Raw genomic sequence first — 27899 nt, forward strand, 5'->3', positions numbered from 1 at the left:
TGGTGTCCACACGTTTGTTCTCTACATCTGTGTCTCAACTTCTGCCCTGCAAACCGGTTCATCTGTATCATTTTTCTAGGTTCCACATACATGCGTTAATATACGACATTTATTTTTCTCTTTCTGACTTCACTCTGTATGACAGTCTTTAGATCCATCCACGTCTCAACAAATGACTCAATTTTGTTCCTTTTTATGGCTGAGTAATAATTCCATTGTATATATGTATCACAACTTCTTTATCCATTTGTCTGTCGATGGGCATTTAGGTTGCTTCCATGACCTGGCTATTGTAAATAGTGCTACAATGAACATTGGGAGCATACGTCTTTATGAATTATGGTTTTCTCTGGGTATATGCCCAGTAGTGGGATTGCTGGATCATATGGTAATTCTATTTTTAGTTTTTTAAGGAACCTCCATACTGTTCTCCATAGTGACTCTATCAATTTACATTCCCACCAACAGTGCAAGAGGGTTCCCTTTTATCCACACCCTCACCAGCATGTGTTGTTTGTAGATTCCCTGATTATGCCCATTTTAACTGGTGTGAGGTAATACCTCATTGTAGTTCTGATTTGCATTTCTCTAATAATTAGTGATGTTGAGCAGCTTTTCATGTGCTTCCTGGCCATCTGTATGTCTTCTTTGGAGAAATGTCTATTTAGGTCTTCTGCCCATTTTTGGAATGGGTTGTCTGTTTCTTTAATATTGAGCTTCGTGAGCTTTTTATATATTTTGGAGATTAATCCTTTGTCCGTTGATTTGTTTGCAAATGTTTTCTCCCATTCTGAGGGTTGTCTTTTCATCTTGTTGTTGGTTTCCTTTGCTGTGCAAAAGCTTTGAAGTTTCATTGGGTCTTATTTGTTTATTTTTGTTTTTATTTCCATTACTCTAGGAGGTGGGTCAAAAAAGATCGTGCTGTGATTTATGTCAAAGACTGTTCTTCCTATGTTTTCCTCTAAGAGTTTTATAGTGTCCAGTCTTACATTTAGGTCTTGAATCCATTTTGAGTTTATTTTTGTGTATGGTGTTAGGGAGTGTTCTAATTTCATTCTTTTACATGTAGCTGTCCAGTTTTCCCAGCACCACTTATTGAAGAGACTGTCTTTTCTCCATTGTATATCCTTGCCTCCTTTGTCATAGATTAGTTGACCATAGGTGTGTGGGTTTATCTCTGGGCTTTCTATCTTGTTCCATTGATCAATGTTTTTGTTTTTGTGCCAGTGCCATATTGTCTTGATTACTGTAGCTTTGTACTATAGTCTGAAGTCAGGGAGTCTGATTCCTCCAGCTCCATTTTTTTCCTTCAAGACTGCTTTGTCTATTCGGGGTCTTTTGTGTCTCCATACAAATTCTAAGATGATTTGTTCTAGTTCCATAAAAAACGCCATTGGTAATTTGATAGGGATTGCATTAAGTCTGTAGATTGCTTTGGGTATTATAGTCATTTTCACAATATTGATTCTTCCAATCCAAGAACATGGTATATCTCTCCATCTGTTGGTATCATCTTTAATTTCTTTCATCAGTGTCTTTTAGTTTTCTGCATACAGGTCTTTTGTCTCCCTAGGTAGGTTTATTCCTAGGTATTTTATCTTTTTATTGCAATGGTAAATGGGAGTGTTTCCATAATTTCGCTTTCAGATTTTTGATCATTAGTGTATAAGAATGCAAGAGATTTCTGTGCATTAATTTTGTATCCTGCAACTTTACCAAATTCACTGATTAGCTCTAGTTGTTTTCTGGTGGCATTTTTAGGATTCTCTATGTATAGTATCATGTCATCAACAAACAGTGACAGTTTTACTTCTTCTTTTCCGCTTTGTATTCCTTTTATTTCTTTTTCTTCTCTGATTGCCATGGCTAGGACTTCCAAAACTATGTTGAAAAAGGGTGGTGAGAGTGGACATCCTTGTCTCGTTCCTGATCTTAGAGGAAATGCTCTCAGTTTTTCACCATTCACAATGATGTTTCCTGTGGGTTTCTTGTATATGGCCTTTATTATTGTGAGGTACGTTCCCTGTATGCCCACTTTCTGGATAGTTTTTATCATAAATGGGTGTTGAATTTTGTCAAAAGCTTTTTCTGCATCTATTGAGATGATCATATGCTTTTTATTCTTCAATTTGCTAATATGGTGTATCACATTGATTTATTTGTGTATATTGAAGAATCCTTGCATCCCTGGGAAACATCCCACTTGATCATGGTGTACGATCCTTTTAATATGTTGTTGGATTATGTTTGTTAGTATTTTGTTGAGGATTTTTGCATCTATATTCATCAGTGATATCACTCTGTAATTTTCCTTTTTGTACTATCTTTGTCTGGTTTTGATATCAGGGTGATGGTGGCCTCATAAAATGAGTTTGGGAGTGTTCCTTCCTCTGCAATAGTTTGGAAGAGTTTGAGAAGGATGGGTGTTAGCTCTTCTCTAAATGTTTGATAGAATTCACCTGTGAAGCCATCTGGTCCTGGACTTTCGTTTGTTGGAAGATTTTTAATCACAGTTTCGATTTCATTATTTGTGATTGTTCTGTTCATATTTTCTCTTTCTTCCTGGTTCAGTCTTGGAAGATTATACCTTTCTAAGAATGTGTCCATGTCTTCCAAGTTGTCCATTTTATTGGCATAGAGTTGCTTGTAGTAGTCTCTTAGGATGCTTTGTATTTCTGCGGTGTCTGTTGTAACTTCTCCTTTTTCATTTGTAATTTTATTCATTTGAGTCCTCTCCCTCTTTTTCTTGATGAGTCTGGCTAATGGTTTATCAATTTTGTTTATCTTCTCAAAGAACCAGCTTTTAGTTTTATTGATCTTTGCTATTGTTTACTTTGTTTCTATTTCATTTATTTCTGCTCTAGTCTTTATGATTTCTTTCCTTCTGATAACTTTGGGTTTTGTTTGTTCTCCTTTATTTAGTTCCTTCAGGTGTAAGGTTAGATTGTTTACTTGAGATTTTTCTTGTTTCTTGAGTTAGGCTTGTATAGCTATAAACTTCCCTCTTAGAAATGCTTTTGCTGCATCCCATAGGTTTTGGATCGTCATGTTTTCATTGTCATTTGTCCCTAGGCATTTCTTGATTTCCTCTTTGATTTCTTCAGTGATCTCTTGCTTATTTAGTAATGTATTGTTTAGCCTCCATGTGTTTGTGTTTTTACGTTTTTTGCCCTGTAATTCATTTCTAACCTCATAGCATTGTAGTCAGAAAAGATGCTTGATATGATTTCAATTTTCTTAAATTTACTGAGGCTTGATTTGTGCCCCAGGATGTGATATGTCCTGGAGAATGTTCCGTGTATACTTGAAAAGAAAGTGTAATCTGCTGTTTTTGGATGGAATGTCCTATAAATATCAATTAAATCTATCTGGTCTATTGTGTCATTTAAAGCTTCTGTTTCCTTATTTATTTTCATTTTGGATGATCTGTCCATTGGTGTAAGTGAGGTGTTAAAGCCCCCCACTATTTTTGTGTTATTGTCAATTTCCTTTTTTTTTTTTTTTTTTTTGCGGTACGCGGGCCTCTCACTGTTGTGGCCTCTCCCGTCATGGAGCACGGGCTCCAGACACGCAGGCTCAGCAGCCATGGCTCACGGGCCCAGCCGCTACGCGGCATGTGGGATCTTCCCGGACCGGGGCACAAACCCGCGTCCCCTGCATCGGCAGGCGGACTCTCAACCACTGCGCCACCAGGGAAGCCCCGATTTCCTCTTTTATAGCTGTTAGCAGTTGCCTTATGTATTGAGGTTCTCGTATGTTGGGTGCATATATATTTATAGTTGTTATTTCTTCTTCTTGGATTGATCCCTTGATCATTATGTAGTGTCCTTCCTTGTCTCTTGTAACATTCTTTGTTTTAAAGTCTATTTTATCTGATATGAGTATTGCTACTCCAGCTTTCTTTTGATTTCCATTTGCGTGGAATATCTTTTTCCATCCCCTCACTTTCAGAATGTATGTTTCCCTAGGTCTGAAGTGGGTCTCTTGTAGACAGCATATATATGGGTCTTGTTTTTGTATCCATTCAGCAAGCCTGTGTCTTTTGGTTAGAGCAGTTAATCCATTCACGTTTAAGGTAATTATCGATATGCATGTTCCTGTGACCATTTTCTTAATTGTTTTGTTTTTGTTTTTGTAGGTCCTTTTCTTCTCCTGTGTTTCCCACTTAGAGAAGTTCCTTGAGCATTTGTTGTAGAGCTGGTTTGGTGGTGCTGAATTCTCTTAGCTTTTGCTTGTCTGTAAAGTTTTTGATTTCTCCATCTAATCTGAATGAGATCATGTCAGGTAGAGTAATCTTGGTTGTAGGTTCTTCCTTTTCATCACTTTAACTGTATCATGCCACCCCCTTCTGGTTTGTAGAGTTTCTGCTGAGAAATCAGCTGTTAACTTTATGGGAGTCCACTTGTATGTTATTTTTCGTTTTTCTCTTGTTGATTTCAATAATTTTTCTTTGTCTTTAATTTTTGCCAATTTGATTACTATGTGTCTCAGTGTGTTTCTCCTTGGGTTTATCCTGTATGGGACTCGCTGTGCTTCCTGGACTTGGGTGGCTATTTCCTTTCCCATGTTAGGGAATTTTTCCACTATAATCTCTTCAAATATTTTCTCGCGTCCTTTCTCTCTCTCTTCTCCTTCTGGGTCCCCTATAATGTGAATGTTGTTGCATTTAATGTTGTTCCAGAGGTCTCTTAAGATGTCTTCATTTCTTTTCATTCTTTTTTCTTTATTCTCTTTCGCAGCAGTGGATTCCTCCATTTTGTCTTCCAGGTCACTTATCCACTCTTCTGTCTCAGTTATTCTGCTATTGGTTCCTTCTCATATAGTTTTCGTATCAGTTATGTATTGTTCATCTCTGTTTGTTTGTTCTTTAATTCTTCTAGGTCTTTGTTAAACATTTCTTGCATCTTCTTGATCTTTGCCTCCATTCTTTTTCTGGGGTCCTGGATCATCTTCACTATCATTATTCTGAATTGTTTTTCTGGAAGACTGCCTATCTCCACTTCATTTAGTTGTTTTTCTGGGGTTTTATCTTTTTCCTTCATCTGGTACATAGCCCTCTGCCTTTTCATCTTGTCTATCTTTCTGTGACTGTGGTTTTTGTTCCAGTCTGCAGGATTGTAGTTCTTCTTGTTTCTGCTGTCTGCCCTCTGGTGGATGAGGCTATCTAAGAGTCTTGATGGGAGGGACTGGTGTTGTGTAGAGCTGACTGTTTCTCTAGTGGGCAGAGCTCAGTAAAACTTTAATCCACTTGACTGTTGATGGTGGGGCTGGGTTCCCTCCCTGTTTGTTGTTTGGCCTGAGACCACCCAACTCTGGAATCTACCTGGGCTCTATGATGGGCTAATGACAGACTCTGGGAGGGCTCACGCCAAGGAGTACTTCCCAGAACTTTTGCTGCCAGTGTGCTTGTCCCCACAGTTAGCCACAGACCCCCCCACCCCACCTCTCCAGGAGACCCTCCAACACCAGCAGGTAGGTCTGGTTCAGTCTCCCCTGGGTCACTGCTCCTTCCCCTGGGTCCTGATGTGCACACTATTTTGTGTGTGCCCTCCAAGAGTGGAGTCTCTGTTTCCCTCAGTCCTGTCCAAGTCCTGCAATCAATTCCGACTAGGCTTCAAAATCTGATTCTCTAGGAGTTCCTCTTCCCATTGCCATACCCCCAGGTTGGGAAGCCAGATGTGGGGCTCAGAACCTTCATTCCAGTGGGTGGACTTCTGTGGTATAAGTGTTCTCCAGTCTGTGAGTCACCCACACACCAGTTATGGGATTTGATTTTACTGTGATTGCGCCCATCCTACCGTCTCATTGTGGCTTCTCCTTTGTCTTTGGATGTGGGGTATCTTTTTTGGTGAGTTCCAGTGTCCTGTCAGTGATTGTCCAGCAGCTAGTAGTGATTCTGGTATTCTCGCAAGAGGGAGTGAGAGCACATCATTCTACTCGGCCATCTTCAGAATAAACTTTCTTCTCAAGTGCTCATGGAACTTTCTCCAGGATAGATCATATCTTGTGTCACAAATCATGCCTTGGTAAATTTAAGAAAATTGAAATCGTATCAACTGTCTTTTCTGACCACAATGTTATGCGACTAGATACCAATTACAGGAAAAAATCTGTGAAAAATACAAACACATGGAGGCTAAACAATACACTACTTAATAACCAAGAGATTGTTGAAGAAAACAAAGAGGAAGTAAAAAAATACCTAGAAACAAATGACAATGAAAACACCACGACCCAAAACCTATGCAGTGCAGCAAAAGCAGTTCCAAGAGGGTAGTTTACAGCAATACAAAGCTACTTTAAGAAAGAAGAAACATCTCAAATAAAAAATTTAAACTTACACCTAAAGCAATGAGCAAAAGAAGAATAAAAAAACACCGTTAGCAGAAGGAAAAAAGTCATAAAGATCAGATCAGAAGTAAATGAAAAAGAAATGAAAGAAACGATAGCAAATATCAGTAAAACTAAAAGCTGGTACTTTGAGAAGGTAAACAAAATTGATAAACCATTAGCCAGACTCATCAAGAAGAAAAGGGAGAAGACTTAAATCAATAGAAGTAGAAATGAAAAAGGAGAAGTAACAACTGACACTGCAGAAATACAAAGGATCATGAGAGATTACCACAAGCAACTATATGCCAATAAAAAGGACAACCTGGAAGAAATGGACAAATTCTTAGAAAGGCACAACCTTCTGAGACTGAACCAGGAAGAAATAGAAAATATGAACAGACCAAACACAAGCACTGAAATTGAGACTGTGATTAAAAATCTTCCAACAAACAAAAGTCCAGGACCAGATGGCTTCACAGGTGAATTCTATCAAACATTTAGAGAAGAGCTAACACCTATCCTTCTCAAACTCTTCCAAAATATAGCAGAGGGAGGAACACTCCCAAACTCATTCTATGTGGCCACCATCACCCTGATACCAAAACTAGACAAAGATGTCACAAAGAAAGAAAACTACAGGCCAATATCCCTGATGAATATAGATGCAAAACTCCTTAACAAAATACTAGCAAACAGAATCCAACAGCACATTAAAAGGATCATACACCATGATCAAGTGGGATTTATTCCAGGAATGCAAGGATTCTTCAATATACGCAAATCAATCAATGTGATACACCATATTAACAAATTGAAGGAGAAAAACCACATGATCATCTCAATAGATGCATAAAAAGCTTTTGACAAAATTCAACACCCATTTATGGTAAAAATCCTCCAGAGAGTAGGCATAGAGGGAGCTTATCTCAACATAATAAAGGACATATATGACAAACCCACAGCCAACTTCATCCTCAATGGTGAAAAACTGAAACCATTTCCACTAAGATCAGGAAAAGAAAAGGTTGCCCACTCTCACCACTCTTATTCAACATAGTTTGGAAGTTTTAGCCACAGCAATCAGAGAAGAAAAGGAATCCATATCGGAAAAGAAGAAGTAAAGCTGTCACTGTTTGCAGATGACATGGTACTATACATAGAGAATCCTAAAGATGCTACCAGAAAACTACTAGAGCTAATCAATTAATTTGGTAAAGTAGCAGGATACAAAGTTAATGCACAGAAATCTCTTGCATTCCTATACATTAATGATGAAGAATCTGAAAGTGAAATTAAGAAAACACTCCCATTTACCATTGCAACAAAAAGAATAAAATATCTAGGAATAAACCTACCTAAGGAGACAAAAGACCTGTATGCAGAAAATTATAAGACACTGATGAAAGAAATTAAAGATGATACAAATAGATGGAGAGATATACCATGTTCTTGGATTGGAAAAATGAACGTTGTGAAAATGACTATCCTACCCAAAGCAATCTACAGATTCAATACAACGCCTATCATACTACCACTGGCATTTTTCACAGAACTAGAACAAAAAATTTCACAATTTGTATGGAAACACAAAAGACCCCAAATAGCCAAAGTAATGTTTAGAAAGAAAAATGGAGCTGGAGGAATCAAGCTCCCTGACTTCAGACTATACTACAAAGCTTCAGTAATCAAGACAGTATGGTACTGGCACAAAAACAGAAATATTTATCAATGGAACAGGATAGAAAACCCAGAGATAAACCCACGCTCGTATGGTCACCTTATCTTTTATAAAGGAGGCAAGAATATACAGTGCAGAAAAGACAGCCTCTTCAATAAGTGGTGCAGGAAAAACTGGACAGCTATATATAAAAGAATGAAATTAGAACACTTCCTAACTCCATACAGAAAAACAAACTCAAAATGGATTAAATACCTAAATGTAAGGCCAGGCACTATCAAACTCTTAGAGGAAAACCTAGGCAGAACACTCTGTGACATAAATCACAGCAAGATCCTTTTTGCCCCATCTCCTAGCGAAATGGAAATAAAAACAAAAATAAACAAATGGGATCTAATGAAACTTAAAAGCTTTTGCACACAAAGGAAACCATAAACAAGATGAAAAGACAACCCTCAGAATGGTAGAAAATATTTGCAAATGAAGCAACTGACAAACGATTAATCTCCAAAATTTATAAGCTGCTCGTGCAGCTCAATGTCAAAAAAACAAAGAACCCAGTCCAAAAATGGGCAGAAGACCTAAATAGACATTTCTCCAAAGAAGATATACAGATTGCCAAGGAACACATGAAAGAATGCTCAACATCATTAATTAGAGAAATGCAAATCAAAAGTACAATAAGATACCATCTTACACCAGTCAGAATGACCCTCATCAAAAAATCTAGAAACAGGGGCTTCCCTGGTGGCGCAGTGGTTGAGAGTCCGCCTGCCGATGCAGGGGACACAGGTTCGTGCCCCTGTCCGGGAGGATCCCACATGCCGCAGAGCGGCTGGGCCCGTGAGCCATGGCCTCTGAGCCTGCACGTCCGGAGCCTGTGCTCCACAACGGGAGAGGCCACAACAGTGAGAGGCCCGCCTACCGCAAAAAAATAAATAAATAAAAAAATAAAATCTAGAAACAGTAAATACTGGAGAGGGTGTGGAGAAAAGGGAACCCTCTTGCACTCTTGGTGGGAATGTAAATTGATATAGCCACTATGGAGAACAGTATGGAGGTTCCTTAAAAAACTAAAAATAGAACTACCATACAACCCAGCAATCCCACTACTGGGCATATACCCTGAGAAAACCATAATTCAAGAAGAGTCATGTACCAAAATGTTCATTGCAGCTGTATTTACAATAGCCAGGACATGGAAGTAACCTAAGTGTCCATCGACAGATGAATGGATAAAGAAGATGTGGCACATATATACAATGGAATATTACTCAGCCATAAAAAGAAACGAAATTGAGTTATTTGTAGTGAGGTGGATGGACCTAGAGTCTGTCATACAGGGTGAAGTAAGAGAGAGAAAAACAAATACCGTATGCTAACACATATATATGGAATCTAAAAAAAAAAAATGGTCATGAAGAACCTAGGGGGAAGACTGGAATAAAGACGCAGACCTACTAGAGAATGGACTTGAGGACACAGGGAGGGGCAAGGGTAAGCTGGGAGAAAGTGAGAGAGTGGCATGGACATATATACACTACCAAATGTAAAATAGATAACTAGCGGGAAGCAGCCGCATAGCACAGGTAGATCAGCTCGGTGCTTTGTGACCGCCTAGAGGGGTGGGATAGGGAGGGTGGGAGGGAGGGAGACGCAACAGGGAAGAGATATGTGGATATATGTATATGTATAACTGATTCAGTTTGTTGTAAAGCAGAAACTAACAAACAAACAAAAAAAAAAGAAAGGTAAATCAATCCAAATAATGGTCACTGCCAAATATACCCTCTAGTCTTATCAGTCCCAAAGCAAAAACAAATATCCTGCTTTTTAGAATACAAGAAATCCTCAAAAGTTCATTTGTAAATAACTTTGAAATCCTGTATACATCTTCCCTCTGAAAACTATTATAAATGGTGATTCAAGTAAAAAAATAAACATCCCAATTATCACGCACAGTAGCTGACCTCCTAGTTTTAGCTTGAATAACAGTCCAGGTGCACTGAGGGAAAGAAGTAAGGAAAGAAATTCTTCCCCCTCTTCCTGGGTGAATGAATCTTCCCAAATAAAGTTCTGAATGAGATCGTAATTTTCAGTTACGAATGTAATACGAAGCACTTCTCGTAAAAACTTTTCCTCAAAGACAGAAAAGATTATATTTTCTTTTTATGCAAATAACAAGGTTTTACTTCTTTAAAGTTAATAAAATTTAAGTAAATAAATTTATTTTTTAAAATTTTATCTCTTAGTGAAAGGAAAATGGCGAGTGGGAGGATTATAACCTTGTAGAACTAGATGAAGTCAAGTGACAAAAAAGGAACTGCAGCCTAAGAGACCAGCACTGGCAGAAACAAGAAGGAGCATGCCACATCTTAAGCAAGTTTCTAACAAATGGACATCTTCAACAGCATAAGAGAAAGTAAAAGGTCTGGACACACACATGAACCTGTCGACAGTGAAAGGTAATGAGACAAGTAGGAATATCCTGATCAAGAAACTGGAACCCACGCATTTCTGTGCTTTAAAAGATAACCACAGGAAGGGATGAGAAGATGAGAAAGGAGTCAGCACAGAACAGGCCCCTTCAGATTCTCTCTTCCCAATTTCAGCTACCTTGAGCAAAACGGAAGGAAACAGATCCATCCTCTCCCTAAAGTTGTATAAAAATTTCAGTAACTAGGCTTATATTTCAAATATCAGAAAAGCCTAATAAGATCCTAATATAGTAAATCATTAGCATTCACAAATTTATTATCATTAATTTCCATAACTCAAGAAACCCTAAAAGCCTTACTGAGGTGAGACTATGTATGGGAGTATAAAGATAGTGTGTAAACCTAGCTATCACAGCATCTATAGTTCAGTGTAGGGTTATTATTTTCTACTTGCCAATTTGGTAGTGATTAAAAACAAAAAATAACCTGTTTTTTGTAATAAGATAGAAACGTCAGAAGCTAGAGTAGACTTTGCAAACCTGCATATAAAATCCCTATTTTTTCCTTCTCTTGAGAAGGAGAAAAATACAAATGCAAACTTTCTTTATAGTGGGAATACAATAAATGTTTGCTGAAAGAAAAAAAAAAAGCAACCACGCTTGTATCTTATTTTTTGAGAAGTTTTCCAAATTCATGTCAGACACCAAACCACAGATCCAGGAAGCTCATAGAAACTCAAATAGGATACAAGCAAAAAAAAAGGACATCTAGTCATCTCATATTCAAACTGCAAGAAACTAAAGATAGAAGAAAATATTGAAAGATGGAAGAAAATATTGAAAGAAGCCAGAGAAGGAAAAAACATGTTACCTGTAGAAGAGTGAAGATAAGAATTACATCTGCTTCTACCCAGAAACCCTGTAAGCATAAGAGAGTAGTGTAAAATACTTAAAGTGTTGAGGAAAAAAAAACCTACCAACGTAGAATTCTATATCCTGAGAAATTGTCCTTCCAAAGTGAAGGAGAAATAAAGACTTTCTCAGAAAAGTTAAAATTGAGCCATATTATAGGAGCAGCCCACTTAACTCCCCACAGCAGGGACCACAGCTCCCTGTGACAGCTTCTCTTCTGCTTATATGTCCACTAACCATGTAATAAAGCAAGTCCTCCTAGAAAACCCTCCCTGGAAGGAGGGGCAACCCACTGATAACCATTTGACTAAAGGGCTCTAAAGAGGGAAATAAAATGATAAATTAAAGCAATATTCAACAGATTATGGCGCCAAGTTTGGTGGACTGTTCAGAGTTGTGTCGTGGGAAGTACACACACACACAATCTCTTTGACATAATAACTTATGTCACATTGTGGTGGAAAGTTCCCTTGTACAGAACCAGGAAGTTGTATTGGGGATGAGATACGACTGTCCTAAGCAGTGCCAGGCTTTCTTGCTATTCCCTGTTAGCCATTCTGTCCCTTTGCCTTAATCTTTACTGACTCCCCACCCCCCTACTTCTTTAAGCGTGCAGTGGACAACACTGTCTGTTCTTCCAACTTTCAGCCAAAATTTTGGATCAGCCATGTACAACGTAGTGCAAATAATCAGACAAGGTATTCATTTATTCACAGCAAAAACTGACTGAGTGCCCCTCCAATGCTTGTACTGAAGGTGGAACAGCATGTTTTGTTTCCAGTTTGCAGATGGAAAACTTGGGGTAGAGGCAGAAGTCTTTCCGTGGGCCCCTGAAGTCACAGCTTGGCCTGGTCATGACAATCAGTGCTTTGGTGTCTGTAAGGCAATGAATGTCCTCTCTCTGGAACAAATTTCCCAAAGTTCCAGGTTTCTGAAAAGGACCAGGCTGTAGCCCTCCAGTGCTGTTTGTTCTTTTTAGGATTGAATCACCTGTACAGTGTCCACGACAAACGGGTCCAAGCTCCAACTTCTGGTATAGACTCGGGGAATGACAGCATCCTGGAGCACCTTATTTCTGTGTATAAAGAATTGCAGGCTGAAAGCAGTCTCAAGACTGCCTCCCTAACAGCTTCCCTAAGGGAAACAACTTAATCCCACAGTGCCCCTCACAGCCGTGTTTTCAGTTGTGAAAGCTGGGCTCTGGCCTCAGGTAGAAGTGTGTCAGAATTTATTTGTTGTCAGTGGTGGTATCTTATTTGCCTTGCTTTGCTAATCAAGTGTCTTCTTTAAATGTAAAAAAATCAATAAGGAAAGGATGGGATACATAAAAGTGAAGATGGCGATGATGCTATTAATAACGATGACAATGATGGGGAAGAGGAGATAGCTAACCCCATCTAGCACTCACAATGTATCAGGCAGTGTTCTCTGTGCTTTACATGTTATGACTCAGAATAGTTCTCTAGCAAATGTATGAATTTGGTAATATTATCATCTTTAATTTACAAATGAGGAAGCTGAGTTAATGAGAGATATGTTCATAGTACATAATTCACAGTACATACATAGCTAGCAGGTTATATACTTAAAAATTTAGTTTCTCATCCATATCATATACCAAAATAAATTCTAAGAGATTTAAACAGTTAAATGCACTAAGTGAAATGAAAAAAGTACCTAGAGGAGAATTTTTTTTTAAATATTCATGGCATGTCTGATTATGTGATGTTTTCTAGGCATAAATATAGTAGAAGAAATCACAAACATATCTAAATAGCTATTTTTAACTTCTAATTGTATAAAAACATATATTCAATTAAGAAGCAAAAATCTGAGAAAAAGAAGCCAGAAATATCCCTAATGGTTAATACCCACAATATGTAAAGTATTTGTAAATCAATAAGAAAAAGAGTAATAACCTGAAAGATAAATGGTCAAAGAATAGGAATAGACAATTCAACAAAGGAAAAAACAAACATTACTAGTGCTATATAAAAAAAAATAATAACAGCTATTATTTACTTATTACTCTGGGCTAGAAACTGTGCTAAATACTTTATCTTATTAAATCTTCAAAAAAAAAAACTGTGTATGATATGCATGCCCAAGATCACAAAGCTAGTACACAGACTGGGAACCCAAGCCTGACCACAACTCCAAACTCAGTATTTAAACATAAAGCCACACTCCAGTGATGTGCTGGTGCCAGCTCATTCCCGTTTGCTAGAGTCCACTGCATATACCTCTTCCCAACTACATGTTCAGTCATGTCGTGTTGGTAGCTTGAAATAAGCTATGAGGGGAGTATTTACACCACAGAAATCAGCATGTGCTCCAAATAACCCCCCGCAAAGCTAATTATTAAATAGTTCTCAACCCACCATTTACTATCTCCCTAAAACAACTGGAATCGGATTTCAGAACCTGAACAAAGGAACTTTATCAAAGCACAAGTAATACTGCTGAACTGTTTTCCTAAATGTCAACTTCATTGCTCAAAGAAATGTGAACTAAAATGAGAGCTAGCTACCATGTTTGCCTACAAATTAGCAAATATTAGAAGAAAGCAATGGTAAACTAAATTGAGATACCAAAGCATGTAAATTAGTTCAAGCTTTCTAGAAAAGTATTTGGTACTATGTATCAAGATTTTTTGAGAATTTCATATATTTCAATCTCATAATTCCACTACTGAAAACCTAAGGGAAATAATCAGTGATGTGTACAATGATCTGTGCATTAGGATGTTCATTACAACATTGCTTAGAGTAAAAACTTGGAATCTACCTAAATAGCCAATGGTAGGACAACAGTTAAATAGTGTATGTGACAATCACATGATGAAATGTAACAGAACTATTAAAAATTATTTTTAATTTCAAAAAACATTGTAAAACTATGTACACAATTATCCATACATTATTCAAAAATATATATATTTCTATACATATATAATAGATACGTTATTCAGATACATACTCAGGTCTTATTTATATACCTCAGTAAAGTTTGCATTTTTCTTCATATAAATCCTGCATATATTTGATTAATTTTGGTGTGTGTATAATGCAGGTATATATAATACATATATTATATCTATAATGCATTTATATATACTGAGATTATATTTTTAAAACTAAACAAATGGAAATATATATCATGCTTACAGAATTGGACTGAATATTATAAAAATGTCAATTACTTGTGTTAATTTATGTTTCATGAAATATAAACATAAAAAAAAAATCAGATACAATTCCAGCAGAATTTTTCTTCTTTGAGCTTGGCTAAATGATTCTGCAGTTCATCTGTAAAATTATGTGGGATTCTGAATGATTTTCTCATTTAGGAGTTTAATTTTCCAGATTTTATATGAGAGCATACATCACTTCTATATCTGAAAAATACTTGATAATGATATAAATGCTTAATACGTATTTAAGTACATAATAAGAATTTTAGAATATGTGTAGTCTTTTACATAGGTGGATCTTACATGTGGTATCAGGCAAGTGCCACAGATCTCAAAGGGAGAGATTTTTCTGTCAGAGGACCTGGGGATTCAGGAAAGTTGCTATTACCCATATGTAAGGTGACCATTTGAGCAACACATTATAATCTGCAGTATAATCTGTTTACTTGAAATCAAGATGGCGACTCTTCTGCTCTCTGGGAGTCCTTTTGTATCACTCATTATTAGGAGCTAATTGAAAACAGCCCAAATTCATCGAGGCTTGTTAGCTCCCACTCTTCTAGAAACTATTGTCTTGGGTGTCTAGCTTTGCAATCTCTTAGGGAAAGTGCTGCTTTTAGTTTTAGGAGGGTTAAAAATGAAATGCCTGATAATAATTCATCAGAGTGTTTCTAAATCATGAGTGGTGACAGTGGCCTTAGGATTCCTGTCTAGATTAGTTTATTTTCCCCAGAATAAACATTGAAACCAAATGTAAGTGTTGCAATAGAGGCAACCTTGTGTACAGGAAATAGCATGGAATTCAAAATCCAAAGACCTGATTTGAGTCACAGCCCGCACTCTGCCTAATGGAGTGGTGGAGAACAAGCCAGTTAATGGTACATTCTCCTCGCATCATTCATTCAGTCGACCAGTATTTGTTGCCCCCCCTACTATGTATCAAGCACTGTCTTGGCACTAGAAATCAGTAAAGAAGAGAGCAAAAGCCCATGCCTCTATAGATCCTACATTTTAGTTGCATAGACAACAATATCAAAATGACGAAATAAAGGTTCATATAATTTTTAGTTAAAAGTGCCTGCAGAGAAATAGACAGGGTTAGGGTGGTAGAATGTGTAGAGATAGAGGGGAGTGAATTGGAGGAGGAGGTTGATAAGATGGTCAGGGAAAGCCTTTCTAAGGTTGTGATGTTCAAGCAGAAACTGAACCCAAGGGAGTTAGCCCCAGGAGGAAAGGATGTGAAGTACGATTGCAAAGGCCCAGGGCTGAGGTGAGAACATCAAGGTCAGTGGTGCTGGAGTGGGTGAGCAAAGGGGGAAGCTGGCAGGAGATGAGGTCCAAGCAGTAACATCGACCTTACCACCGGAGCCATCACAGAGATGAACAGTGTGTAGGACAGCCACAGGGTACCCGACGACTCACTCTACAAATGTTAGGAGATAGCAAATATTAGGAAATGGAGCTCTGGTGTCCTTGTCATGGTCCATATCCATGTGTCCTGACCACGCAGTAAGAGTTCTGTGTTTGGACAGAAGAGAATTTGGCCACTGACCTTTTCCTTGGGAGGACTTGACAGCACCAGTCCATCTGGGGCTCAGAAGAGGCCACATTGTGTTTCATACAAGGTATTCACTTCCTGTGCAGAACCCACCTGGGTTAGCAGCTGGTCAGGACCAACAGTTGGTCCCTTCATGCAGTAGGCATTTGACACGTGAGTGTGCACTTCTGCTATTCATGCTTGGGATGTCATGTACAAGAACAACTATCTGATAACACAAGAAACTGGGAGGGAAATTTTCATAATGCGTGGCATAGTATAAGGAAAGTTTTATTTCTAAATGTATGTAATGGTGCATGGGCAACACATCATTTTATCTTTACCATGCCCTTTCCATCTGGGCTCAACTGCAGGTCTTGCATACAACGTCGTCTCTCATCTGCTTAACATTTGGAGAGGTACGATCACTAGAGAATGATGTGGGAAACCAGGCTTAGTCATAATATCCCTTTCCCACAGTCGAAAAGGGAGCAAGACTGCTCCGTTTAGCCTTTGACAACATAATGCAGGGTTGTCAGACTGGCCGCTCTTCCCAGATCATCACCTCCCTCCTGCTACTCTGCTATTAGTGTTGACCTCGTTGCTCTTTCTGCTGTCATTGCTCCTCTGCCTACCTCTTCCTGCTGTTCCCAGCTCACACTATACTTTCCTGGGGCCAATTCTCTGCCCAGAAGTGTGGGAAAAGGAGGGAGAGGCGGCTGTGCTCATTTTCCAGGGCTACAGTTGTCTCAGTGTCTTGGTGTGGAAATACCTGCCTAGGTGCCGGCCTCCAGGCACCACGGTCCAAGAACACACCCTTTCATAAGCTTTGGGCTCACAGAGTGTATGTGAAACCTACGCAAGTTCAAATGGGCTTGAAAGCTTTTCAAATATGCTTTCCTGTTGTTAATCTGCACATTCATCTGCACATCTGGCTTGGAAAATCTCAAGCCACAAGATCAGCTCTTCTTAGGGTGACTGGTTTGCCGCTGTAATAAAGCCAAATGCAAACGTGGGAGAAGAGGCAGTGAGAGGCAACTTTCCTTTCCACTGGCTGCCCTCTGCACAGGAGTTCTTCATTATGGGGATCTGTTGAGTTTCCATCACTTAGGTAACATATAAAGTGGTATCTCAGTAAAGTGGGAGTTGAAATGTTAGTCACCATCCCTTGACACTCCAAGCACACTCTGCCTAATACATTTAACTGAACATAAAAGAAAGCCAACCTCTCCATTAGTCACTCATCTAGGCAAAGCCTTGGTGCTGAGCCAGAAATTAAGAGTGCCAATTCAATCTTGCAGGTCCCAGTGATCTTCCCAGATTGGAAATGGATAGCTGTCGCACTGTGGACCACTAGGTATTGGTTGCCAATTGGGAAAGTCCTCAGAAAACTTTCTTGAAAAAGTGATTGGGTAAGTCATTTGGATATTGCTTTCAGCTCTGTTCTTCATACTGAGAGTTGATGTGTTCGTTTCTCAAGGGCTGGCTCTTAAATCCACTAGATCTTGTTTTAATCACAAACATAATCAGATTTGTGTGTACTTTGGAAAATTACACTCCCTGAATCCATAATTGTTTTATACAGGTGAAATCTGATTAAACAGTTTGTAAAGGTAGAATTTAAGGTCCAGAGATGGGCAATATTCTAACAAGACCACATGCATCCTGGAGGACAGGTTCCAGATTTCAGGCTACCGATGAGGGCAGCCCCATGTGTTCACTGATTATATAAGTCCTTCCCTCTAGGATTATTTTTATGTCAACAGCTTGTGGTTACCTTCTTCTCTCACTCTCATTCTGCCACTATGTTATTACTTTCCTGCAATTTCAGTCCCTTGGTCAATGGTGAGACCACCAAGAGTACAAGCTCTGACTTCACAGGTGTAGAGTTTTCCACCTCAACCCCTTTAGACAATTCCCGCTGTTCAAGTCATTCCAACAATCAGTTGCGAAAAGTCAGCTGACATTAACAGTGGGACTGTAAAGATAACTAAGTTTTTGTCCCACTTTAGTAGGTCTTAGGGTCTGGAAGAAGAGACAGACACTTAGCAGATAATTTTAATGATTTCAATATAACATGTTAAATACTGAAGTAGCAATCTGCCTCCTGTGCCATGAGCATACAGAGAAGAGTACCCACAGCTCAGCTTGGGGTTCAGGGAAGACTTCCTGTGACAAATTATAACTGAATTGGGCCTGGAAGGATAAGCAACAGTAAGATAAGTGGAAAAGGTGTTCCAGATGGAGGGATAAGTATAAGCAAAGGCAGAAAGTCATAAAATAGCATAGGATCCACAGGGAATCATAAACAGTTGATATGATTTAAGCATTAATTATGAGTCAAGAAATAACAAATGATGAAGTTGTAGAGGTTGGTGAGTAGGTGCCAGGCACCAAGGGCCTGTGGGACAGGCAAAAGAACCTGAATTCTGTAGATGATGTGTAGTCTTCGAATGTATTTAAATGGGGAATGATGTTGTCAGATTTAAATTTTAGATAGATAATTTTTTAAAGGTTTTGAAGTGTGGATGTAAGGGGATAATACTGAACACTGGGAGATAACTTATGAGGCTTTGGGTCCTCTAGAGAGTTGATGAGTGGGTATAGAGAGAGAGGATAAAGTTGAGAGATTCTGGACATGGTGATTGGTTGATTAGGTGTTGGGGAGGTAAGGAAGAAGAAGAAGTTGGGACAAACTCAGGTTTCTACATTGTGATGGTGTGGATAATGGAACTACCGATTGGATTAAGCTCTATAGATGTTTGGAGGTGCAATTACCATCTAAGAAGCAGTGGTGCAGAGAGAATCCAAGGTGCCAGAATCATGGATACTGTATCCAGTAGTGATTTGCAGGACTAGTATTAGAGATTTCAAGGGTAGGATTTTTAAGGTGCAGAAGCAGCTCAGCCTGGAGCTGGGATAAACCTTCTGGAGAGGATAATGTAAAAATGTCCAAAGAAAATTCCTCTGATTTGGAAATGTCATGAATTTTCTTCCCTTGACGCCTACTCTCCCACCACCAGCCCTTGACATTTTGTAGTTACTGTATCATTAGAAATGTGTTTCCTGTAAGTCCAAAGTTCCGTTGACAATGCCACGAAAATTTATTCTTAAAGCACCCCTTTTCTATTCCCAATTTTTGTCCATATAGTGTCACGGAAAACTGGTCAGAATGAAATTTCCTTTCCACCTTCCACCTTGTTGTAACTTTCACTTCTTTAAATCTCTGTGATTCTATCAGTGACCATATATGTATACATAAAAGTGTACTTCATTTTATTGCACTTCACTTTATGTGCTTCAAAGATATTACATTTTTTTTTACAAACTGAATGTTTGTGGCAACCCTATATTGAGCAAGTCTATTGCCACAATTTTTCCAACAGCATTTGCTCACTTCATGTCTCTGTGTCACATTTTGGTAATTCTTGCAATATTTCAATTTTTTTCATTATTATTATGTTTGTTATGGTGATCTGTGATCAGTGATCTTTGATGTTACTATTGCAAAAGGATTAAGACTCGCTGAAGGCTCAGATGATGGTTAGCAGTTTTTCGCATTAACATATTTTCTTTTTTGGCTGAGTTGGGTCTTCGTTGCTGCGTGCGGGCTTTCTCTAGTTGTGGTGAGCGGGGGCTACTCTTCGTTGCGGTGAGTGGGCTTCTCATTGCAGTGGCTTCTCTTGTTGAGGAGCACGGGCTCTAGGTGCTTGGGCTTAAGTAGTTGTGGCGTGCAGGCTCAGTAGTTGTGGCGCACTGGCTTAGTTGCTACGTGGCATCTTCCTGGACCAGGGTTCAACCCATGTCCCCTGCATTGGCAGGCAGATTCTTAACCACTGCGCCACCAGGGACGTCCCCTAAAGTTTTTGGGTTTTTTTTTTTGCGGTCCGCGGGCCTCTCACTGTTGTGGCCTCTCCCATTGCGGAGCACAGGCTCCGGACGCGCAGGCTCAGCGGCCATGGCTTACGGGCCCAGCCGCTCCGCGGCATGTGGGATCTTCCTGGACCGGGGCACAAACCCGTGCCCCCTGCATCGGCAGGCGGACTCTCAACCACTGTGCCACCAGGGAAGCCCCCTAAAGTATTTTTAAATTAAGGTATGTACGTTGTTTTTTTAGACATAATGCTACTGCACACTTAATAGACTGGAGTATAGTGTAAATATAACTTTTATATGCACTGGGAAACCAAAAAATTGCGTGAATAAAGCAATATTTACTTTATTGGGGTGTTCTGGAACTGAACCCACACTATCTCCAAGGTATGCCTGTATATATACATACATATACTTGTATAAGCATATATATATGTATGTATATACATACAAATATATGTTTGTATATATATATTTCACTCAAGAATTAGACACTTACAAATTTTTGTGACTGTAGTAAGAAGCAGTTGCATTTGCTTGTTCATGGAGAAGAAAGCTCATTGCCTGTAGCCTTTTGTCTCTTTTGGTTCTCTTCCTTCCTGACCTCAATTTCCCTTTGAAGATTTAAGTAATTCTATTTGAACACGAAAAGCATGTTTGACAAATAAATATTAAAGCTTACTGCCGGAGATATGATAAGGCAGGTGGATGAACTACAATAGTTATATTTAAGTCAAAACTGCCCTTTGGACCAGCACTAACAAATGAAAATAAAATGTGAGCCATATTCGTAATCTTAAATTTTCTAATAGTTACATTAAACAAATAAAAAGAAAGAGGTAAAACAACTTTAATAATATCCTTTATTCAACCCAATATCTTCAGCATATTATCATTTTCACATTTAATCAATACAAAAATACATTAATGACTTTTTTCATAGGAAGTGTTCAGAATCTGGTGTGTATTTTTCACTTAGAGCACATCTCATTTCAGATACCAAGTTTTCACCTGAAACCCATGACGTGTACTTAGATTTCATAAACTTAATTTTTAAAAAGTATATACATGTATCCAAGTTGTTCCAGTCATACTTAAAATTTCCTTAGTTGCACTCTCTGCACGTGAAGTGCTCATGGCCACCTGTGGCTTTTGTGTTGGACAGAGCAGCTGTAGACCTTTACCCTTCCTCTCATCCAAATCTCCGAATGCTGTCAATGAACTTGAGGCAACTGAACATTTCTGAAAGATATTTCTGAAAGTTTTCCAAATCACCCAAGCCTTTGAGATCTCATCTGTAAGTTCTAGTTGACGGAGTTTTCAAACTAGCTCAGTCAGGCTTCCGAAGGGCTTTAGAGGAGAGAGTAAAGGTCTTAAGATGGAGAAATAACAGAAAGCAAAGGCATTTGATCAAGAAGATATCTGGTACGTGTCCTGTAAAATAAATTGTGTCCATTTTTAAACACTGATTATAACATTTTTTATAATATGAAAGTAGTCTTGAGAGTAAGTTTAAAACTTTAGGGTAGGTTTTGTTGTTGTTGTTGTGAGGTTTGCTGGCTGGCTGTTTGGTTGTTTTACCTTCTAATATATGATCTTAAAAAGTTCACAAATTTCCATTTGTACTATGAAAAACACTCCAATGTGAACCTAGTGACCCTCAGAAGTTAAAAATATTTATTAGTATGGTGAATCTAGCCTAAGGTTAAAGCTGATCCCCTCTGTACTAACACACACACACACACACACACACACACACACACAGAGGCACATACACACATACATGCACACACACATATACTAAAGGACATGTGTGGCTTTAGAGCAAAAAACTTCCCTAAGAAAGGCCAGCAGACATGTTTGGACCATATTGTATGCTACATCAGAGCTTAGCGGTCAGAGAGATTGTTTCTTTCCATCATATATGTTTAATTTTTGGCAGGGGTGGAGGAGTGAGAGGCAGAGAAGCAAGGAGTCATACATTCCTTCTTCTCTCCCAGTGAACTCAAGTGAGATGAACCTGGCAAGAGTTGAGCCTGAACACCCCCTTCACTGCGAGCCAATGTACGGGGTCTGGAATGGGTGAGAAGGAAGAGGAGATGAGCAGGCAATTCCAGGATCCTACAGGCACCTCCTGTCCTACCCCTCTTCCTCCTCCATCTTCTGTGCTCAGAGTTCACTATTAGTGATTATTTAACAGACCTCTTGTCTTAAGAGTCTTAGGACACATTCCAAGAAACCCTGAGCTCTCATCTCTTTCACTTTTTGAAATGTGTCAGGCTAGCTCTCAGAGTCTGATGTCTGCTGTCCTATCTGCCCCTCCTCTAACTCATCACTTTCTAATTTCTTATTTTTCAAGTTTGAGCTCACGTTGTGTTTAACATTAGCATTTAGTGAAAGACAAACATTTCAGCTTCTTGACTCTGGTTTTCCTGGGTTTGAACACCAGTCAGTTAAACATAGTAATCATTTATGGAACACCTGCTCTGCACTAGGGGCCTTGCTAAGTACTTTGGTGTCAAACGTACTGTATAACTATATAGTATACACTCAGGCGGGGGCAGGGATAAACTAGAAAATGCTGGACTTTCTTCCATGCACAAACAGGGGTGATATGAATACTTAAATGGCCAGGTGTTTCCCAAAAGACAAATCAGTAACAGAGTATACATAACTTATTCTTTGCTCTCAAAAGTTGTAGTAGTGGTCTGATTATTTGCATTCTGATCTTACTGATTGCACACCAACTGGATATTTTATGAGAACAAAGCGAAGAAAGAATGGAAATCACACACACACAAAATCTTGCTAGCTCTGCTTTGGATCTCTGCTTCATCTTACAGTGACAACTTGGGTCAAGGCTTCATTCATAGTCATCTTACTAAATGAATCCACTAATTTATTTTTATCCCAATAGAAACATGGGCCCTGAGGTTTCATATATCTTACTCATAGAGAATATTTTTCCATGAACTACCCAGAAACAACCTAAATAGGGGAAATGGAACCCAATGAAAAGGCAACATGAGCACAATTTCAAATCAGATCAGAGACTGTTTGGGGTGGGTAGGTTAGGAGGTGGGGAGGCTGGAGCCGAAGGAAGAAAAGGAGGGAAGAAGAAAGAGGAAGGCCCTCCTGACCAGAGAAAACAGCTCTAGGGAAGAAACAGCCTCTAGGAGGGCCACACAGCCATGTAACCAGCTTTTGCTCTTGTGATCTCTATCACTAATTTATAAATTCTCCTCTCCAAAACAGGGACACCCACTTTTGGTGTGAGACTTGTTTGAAGGTTATTTCTACCTTCTTATTTTTACCCTCTGTGAGAAGGTTATTTTACCTTGAGTGACTTACACAACAGCCGTCAGGGCTTTGAAAGGGGCAGAGACCTCTGTGACAATTTAAGTGGCCATCTCTGGACATCAAATCCACAGACCTTTCCTGACAAGAAAATATTACTGGTAGCTAACAAGGCCATCAGAGTAGGAGTAGAATAAAAGTAAGAAAGAATTGGAGACAGTTTTGGGGGGTGAGTGGGACTGACTTGTAAGATTTAAAGATATGAAGAGGGAGAGAATCTTTTGTGAGAGAGAATAGATATGGACTAGATTTCATAAGGACATGATTTGCTACTGAGAGAAACAAACAGCCAGTAAGGAATAAATGATTTACTAGAGAACCATGATGCTGTGAATCAGCCCTGAAAGGCAGGATCGATTGCAAAATAGGAAGCCTAGGTCCTAACGTGGCTCCTTTCCCAGCTGTGTGATTCTGGGAAAATCCCTCAGCCCTCTGAGCTTCAGTATCTTCATCCATAAAATAACAACCTGAGCTGAGATAATCTTTTACATTCCTTCACCCCTAGAATTTTTCTCTTCTTCTTACCTTTCATATTCTTAAAACCTTGAGAGGATGAGTTGGGAAATTATTCACTAAAATCTAAAATAAAAGGCTTGGATTTTCACCAGTGACCATTTATATTGGTAGGGGAGGGCAAAAGGGAGGTGAGTCTGTAGTGAATTAGTTTTGCTGATATAATAAACAATGGGGGGAAATAACCCTACCTATCATGGTCTTTAAAAAAAATAATAACAATATTGCCCTAAAGTTCTATTCCATGTTATTTACAAAACAATTACAAATCCATTGCTTTGTTATTTATAATAGGAGAAATAAGCAGGAACTTACCAGTCTATTGCCTCGTTGGATATTTACAGCAATTAGGAGAAATAGGCAGGAAAATTACTATTTTTACCAGTGACATTAAATTCAGAAAGTTTAAATGATTTTTTTCAGAGCTAGTTAACGGGGGCTGCAAATGATGGGGCTGGAACTAGATTTCAGGTCTCCAGAACCCTGAGTTTGGACACTTGCCTGTGCTTTTGACATGGTCTTCCCAGAAGTGTCCAGAAACATGGGGAAGCTGCCTGAGTTGTCACATCCCCAAATGATATCAGAAGGAGGATGCAGCTTCTCAGATTGGACTATACTTTCCTTTGGTCAACTCACAATTGTCTTTTAGTCAGGAGCCTCCAACATAGGGTGCAAACACCCTGGGAGGGCACAAACGACGCATTTGGGGGAAAATATTAAGAAAAATTCTATTTATTTTGCATCACTCCTTTCCTTTGTTTTTGAGTGTTTTATGACATGTAATATATTAGCACAAAGTATCAACGTAAGTATTATAGTTCATGAATATAATTTATAAATGGGGCCATATTTTTTACTGATTAAATCCTTGATCAAAAATATTTGGAGAGTATGCTTTAGAGAACATTTGGAGGACAAAGCCAAGAGACTAAAACAATTCATAAAGCTATTTTTATTAATCCCTCTTTTTCTATCCCTTATGAGGACTGGGGGAAAGTGAGAAGGGCTGTGGAAAGGAGCAGGTTCAATCAGAATCTTGAAGAAAATCCAGAAAAGTAGACTAACAAATGGAATTGCTCTGGCCTAACTGGGGCAGCTGGTCACATGCTTCCCACCGCACAGAGGCCCCTTTGTTTCTCTCTCACACACTGCAGCTCTTTGTCAATCATAATCAACAATTCCATTCAGCTGTTCTTGCCGCCACTTTTCTCCTGTCTTTCAAGTCTATTAGGCAATAAATGTAAGGCAGAACTTCACAAGCCTTTCAAAGATAAGGTTAAAAGGAAGAAAAATATGTCCTGATCGATGAACCCATAGGTCCTTTCTAATGGAAAAAAAAAAGTCTAAGCTACCCAGAGAAAATAACTGGAGAATTTTTATATTATTCATACCTTATAAAGTAATTGCCAACTGATTTTTAGTGTTCTCCCCAAATCCTTATACTATACGTGGAAAGTGTATAAAATAGGGAAGGAATATGCTGAGAAGGAGGAAAATTATTGCCTTTCACCCTTGGGCTCCAGGAAGGTTGTGAACCCAGGATTATTGGATTATTAACACAGAAACTATAAAGGAAGGACATGTGATATTAAATAAATAAATGAATCCTCATTATAAGGGCAAGTAGGAGGTCATCTCTTAGGGTCAATATTTGGGACTATTTCAAAGAAGGAGAGATCTGCAGAAGGGGTGAAATATTTCTTTTATATATAAAAATAATAGAGCACAAAAGGAGTCCACCTAAGATTATGGTTACAGTATGCATGTGCCTTTTAACTGCTTTCTTTAGTTACAATTGTTGGTTATCATTAAAGGCACTGGATCATTGTTACGGTATTTTATAACCAGCAGAGACCATAGACATCGTCTCATGGGAGCCTAAGGAATCTGGAGGCCTTTGAGGATGAGCTCTCTGTATTTAGAGGGTATGACACTGATCCTGAGGGGTGGGAGGACAGCACGGTCTTTGGTTTCTTGTCCTCCTTCTGTCACTAAATTTCTTGGGCAGACTTCTTAATTTCATTTTATAGAGAAAATTTATTATGGAGAAAATTCATTTCTCATCTGTCGCATTTATTTATCTGGCAAACATTATTGTATTCCCTATGTGCCAGCACTACTTTAAGTGCTGGAGATATACTTAGATTAATGAAATACTACCCCTTAAAAGGTGCACAGCCTGATTAAAGAGATAAGACACATACAGTTAAATTATCAGTATAAAGCAACCTATGAACGAAGACACAAATAAGTGGTCATTTCAATAAGTACTATTAAACTCTTCAGAGGCAAAGAGGAAGTTCTTTTGTCCTGCAAATAAAGTCATCATAGCTGCTCTCTGCTATCCTCTTCCATTTCCCTTTGTTTTGGCTGCCATCTTTGGCTCCATGGACTGGATCCCACTGGCATGGAAATGAGAACAGTGGAATAAAGGGCACAGCTTAAAAGCACAGAGCTGTGATGTCTGTGCCTCTTTTCCCCACCTTAGAGCATTTTTCAGGGTGTTTGTCAGTATGCCCTTTAGAATCACAGGCCAGGGGTGGGTTGGGGGTGGGGACTGAGATGCAGAGAACAATGGTGAACACAAAACGTGGTAAGATGTGTTAGCAAATTGAACCAAATACTCACTGTCATGAATGATTACTATTTTTGTGTGTGCTGTTTAAATAAAAATAAGGTGGGAATAAAAATAGCTGAGGGAAAACTACTGCCATTTTCTTCCTTAATGAATCAGTTCTCTCATCCAGTGTGGTTTAGAATCAACTATTTAGGATGATTCTCTTCCATGTTCTTCCAAGAGAGATTTGAGAAAGCTAATTTTAACAATCGCATGGTGACCATATATTCTAACTAAAATACCACAATACGTGGCCTAATAAAAACCACTTGGTTTCTGTTCTTTGACTCTGTCTATAGGCATTCTTTCAAAAGTATAGAGGTTTATACTGAAAATAACCGAAAAGACCAAAACTTTCTGAACTTTACACTATCTGAAAATCTGAGACACGTGGGGCTTATTCCTACCACTCTTTGGGTTTTCATTTAATGTAGCCTAAATCAAGTAGAATTCTGAGAATTTGAAAAGCAATGTGAACCAGTCAATTGATTATTATTATGTTGTTGTTTGGCTCTGATTGTATACATTTATAAAATTTTCATTATTACCCATCCCACTTTTTCTCTTTGCTGAATTAGATTCCATCTCTATTCTTTTTAATGTTTATCTTCAAATTTTTAGCACACAAACAACTGTAAAATGTTGTCAAAGCCTAAATTTATTATACATCTTTACCTTTCTCCCAAATCAAGCAAGAAATTTATCTCCTAAACAACTTCTATTTACTACCTTTTATTTTCCTTGTTTTTATTATTATTAGTTAGGAAAATCTTTTCAACAGTCAACAGTTAAATATACTTATTCTTCCATGTAGCTCTGTAACAAATTGCTCCAAAACTTAGTGGCATTAAAAAAAAAAAGAAAATCATTACTATGGTCATGAATTTGAGCAGGGCAAATTAAGGATGGCTTGTCATTTTTTCACACCATGTAAGGCCTTTATTGGAATCTGGCTGTTGGCTGGGGGCCTCAGTCTCTCTGCTTGTGTTCCCTTCCAGGTGGTCTCTTTGTGTAGGCTAGTTTGGGCTTCCTCAGAGTATGATGGCTAGGTTCCCAGGGGAAGTGTCCCAAGAAAGAAATGGCCAAGTAGAAGCCATATCACCTACCCTTGAAAGTCACACAGTGGCTCCCTCACTGTATCCTACTCATTATAAGGCAGCCACAAACCTACCTCAGGTTCAAGGGCAGGGAAGATAGACTCAATCTCTTGATGGTGGTGTGGCAGGGTTCTATAATAGGAAGGACTGAAAATGTTGCTGTGACCATTCTTGGAAAATGCAACCTGTCACATTAACATATTTTACCAATTTCCACAGTCACCCCCATTCTTTTTATCTCATGTCTTTCCTCTGGGTTTACTTTTCTTTGTGAAGTACATCAAGTAGTGGTTTATTAGCAATAGTTATGAATATTTTAGATCTTATACCTTACTCTTTAATAATAGATTAG

This window comes from Grampus griseus, assembly GCF_964374135.1.
Source record: "Grampus griseus genome assembly, chromosome: 3".
In the NCBI taxonomy this organism is placed as follows: Eukaryota; Metazoa; Chordata; class Mammalia; order Artiodactyla; family Delphinidae; genus Grampus; species Grampus griseus.